The following is a 3,363-nucleotide window of genomic DNA, read 5'->3' on the forward strand; positions in this document are numbered from 1 at the left end:
CTGATCTTGGCACATCCCATCATCTATATGTAGTAGTTTTTGTCACTGTTGCCTGCTTTTAGACTTTGGCCTGGCCCTCTTATTTCAATATCTCAGGTATTTTATCTATCTAGTGATAAGTTCGGAGCCCAAATTAGACTGTGAAGGCTTTTTGGAAAAGGAATTTCTATGTGAAATCAATGAGTAATCTCAAATTGATGTGTATGGAAAGACTTCTTTTAACTTTTGTTACCACTTTTAATGGCTAGAAATTGAGTTGTGTGGGATTTTTAAGGGGACTATAATTACTATGGAAATTGTTGGGTTGTGTTTTTTTCATGTAAGAAGGACTTAAAATTGCATAGCTAGACTAGTAAGTTTAATTTTCCTTTGAAATACTTAAAAAGCTGTGCAGAAGCCTCAAGGCTTGACTTAACTGGCAGTTAAGCATTCCACCTTCTTCCTGAGGTTCCACCTCTGTGTTCAGGTTGATTTGAAAGGCACAGCCAGATATTGGTGGCTTCTGTCTGAAGGTGATTGTAGTCTACGGGGCAAAAGACAAACAACAATAGATCAAAGAAAGATTTACCAGGGAAGCAGAGTCTGGTTGGAGGAGCAAAGATTAGTGTGTTGGCATCACAGAAAAGGATTACAACTGTGATACAGATGAAATGATAAAATTTGGCAGCATCTGGGCAATGAGGTGTTTTTTTGTTTAGGGAGCAGCTTCTAACAGGCTTCAGAACAACTGTTGAGGGAAAGAAATGAAGCTGATATGTCAGTGCTTGAAATAAATGAGGCACACTATGGCAGGAGAAGACTGCTGTGCTCATAGGCAGAGGGCTAAAAGGGTGGTGTGGGTTCTTTTTGCTCATAGAAAATGAAGCATTTAAGGAATAAAGTATGCAGGTCACTAGTAAATTTATTTGCAGCAGTAAAATTAACTTGTCTGTATTATTCTGGTCAGTTCCTGTACAAAATTAATTTTCATGTCATTAGTTCCCTACAACATTGTCCTGTAGCAGCTGTTGATACTAGATTTGTAAAGCAAGTTTGAAATTCTAGTTGTGAATGCTTCCTGCTCATGTGCTTCTCTTTGAGTGAAAATAGATACAGAGAGCCTTTCTTTAGATGGATATTTTGGTGGTGCTAAGAGACCAGATGAAAGTAGTTCATGTTTTCGGTCTGAATGCTGGCAAAGTTTCATATGAGCAGGAGAACTTTTCAGTATCGGTGGCAAATGTTTTGTTCATCATATTCCTAACACAATAGCAATAAGACTAAGTTATTTCTATGAACACATTTGTTACAATGCCTCTAAGACACAAAATGGAAAGGGTTAAGTAAGCTTTGACAAGGCAGTATCAGGAGTAGGCACATCCTAGTAAATTAATGCTTTGCACTCCTTTGCTATAAAGGGATTAAGTGGAAATTTAGCCTTTTGTTTGCTGGTATTTGTGAATGATAGTTATGTGTCGAAAAATAAAATCTCCTGTGGAATTTTATTGTCATCTGTAATTCGTAAGTTTCCTCTTAATTTTATTCTTTGCTCTCTGTAAAGGCTGTGGCTAATGAAACAGCTGCAGAAGTGGCTAAGAGGCATCCTGTGAGCTAGAAAATAATTGTGTTTTTTCCAAGAGCTGGCCATCATCAGCCAGTACTACTAATAAAGCTCTGTCTACTTTTCCAGTTACTACTGTTCATACATGGAGATCCTAAATAAGGTCAAGTAGTGTGCTGAGGCAGAAGGAGATTCGGAGCATCTGTGGCTCCTCTTAACAGCGTAGATGTTATACAGGCAGCAAAAACTGTGCGTGTGATGCTTCACTGGGGCAGATGATAAGTCTGTACTTGTGTTCATTGGGTTAAAATACAGCTTGTTATCTAATGAAACTGTCCAGACTGCAAACTGACCTGCATTAGGAGAAACATGCTTCACTGCCTTTCATGATGATCTGATTTGATTGTACCTGAGCTGCTACCCTGCTATCATTTTCTGTCAATTTTTGTTAGCCTGTTTGTTAAGCCAGGCATCATTTGGGTTGATTTGATAACAGGTTTCAATCACTGGTAATAAAACTTTCCTGCGACAGATGACCCCAGATCCATACCTCCTGCACAGTGTTGGCTGCAAGTAGAAAATTGGGACTGTCACTTTGCTTTTTCAGTGTTTTCTGTCTGGTTTAACAGACAATGTAAAAATCACAATAGGAGTGGCTTTATAATGTTAAATTAAAAGGAGGAAAAAGCTAAATTTTAAAATGTTGGCCAGTAGTTCTTGCATAATTTGTTTCACTGTTTGCATTATAGTTTGATGGATCCTACTACAGACCAGAATTTAAATTAGGCCTGTTGTGGGTTTTTTGGTTTGGTTTTTTTTTTTTTTGTTTTTTTTGGTTGTAAAGCATGTAGAGGTGTATTATAAAATATAAAAGCTGTCAGAATTCATGTTTTAAGTATTTATTTAAATTTATCAGTTCTGGTTATTGAAGAAAGTCAGGTTGATCTAGACCCAACTTCAGGGCTTTACAAAGGTAAAGACTAATATGAAGACCTAGGATTGAAAGAAGTTTTTTCATATTCACACAGAAATATTAAACTTTTTATGGTTTTGAGGGGTTAATGAAAATTACAGTATGTTTTGCCTGGCATTTAACTCCGTAGTGTTTGTTTAAACAAACTCTGAAGCACTGTACAAATGCATAAACCAGAGAACACATGGTGAAATTGAATTGTTCAGACTCAAAGAAATACTGCAAAGCAGACATCTAGCATTAAACACAGAGTAAGTACAATATGCATCAAAATTTTCACTTGATTTTGTTAAGTGTGAAAATCTTCACAGTCTGCTAGTTGCCTTTCATGTCTGTGACTTGTACTTTAAAAAAAACCCCAACCTTTCAGTGTGATTACTATTAAACTGAAGAAAGTGTGTTAAAGCAATCTCTTGGCTCATAGCAGTACTTAATTAGCATGGCCTATCTGGTCACTTGGATGAAAGTCTCACTCTAGGATACTTTTACAGAAGCTCTAATGCAGTGCTGGACGGACCAAACCTTGGAGGGTCTCCTGAGGAAAACAAGTGCAGTCACTTGTATGGTCAAGTAGGATGTTATCAGACAGTGTTACGAATCCCTGTGAGGCTGGAATGTTACAGTATTCCCACTTCACAGATGAAGCACAGAAAGGTAAAGTACAAAGATATTTAAGTACCTGAGTGTTTTAAAAGTAAGTACAAATGCAAATAAATAGAATAGACTTATTTCAGTTGGAAAGGACTTTGAATGATCATCTAGTCCAAGTGCCTGAGCAATTCAGGGCTGACCAAGTATGTTATTAAGGGCATGTCCAAATGCCTTGTAAACACTGACAGGCTTAGGCACT

This window comes from Nestor notabilis, unplaced genomic scaffold (genome assembly GCF_000696875.1).
Source record: "Nestor notabilis isolate BGI_N333 unplaced genomic scaffold, ASM69687v1 scaffold1941, whole genome shotgun sequence".
Taxonomy (NCBI): Eukaryota; Metazoa; Chordata; class Aves; order Psittaciformes; family Psittacidae; genus Nestor; species Nestor notabilis.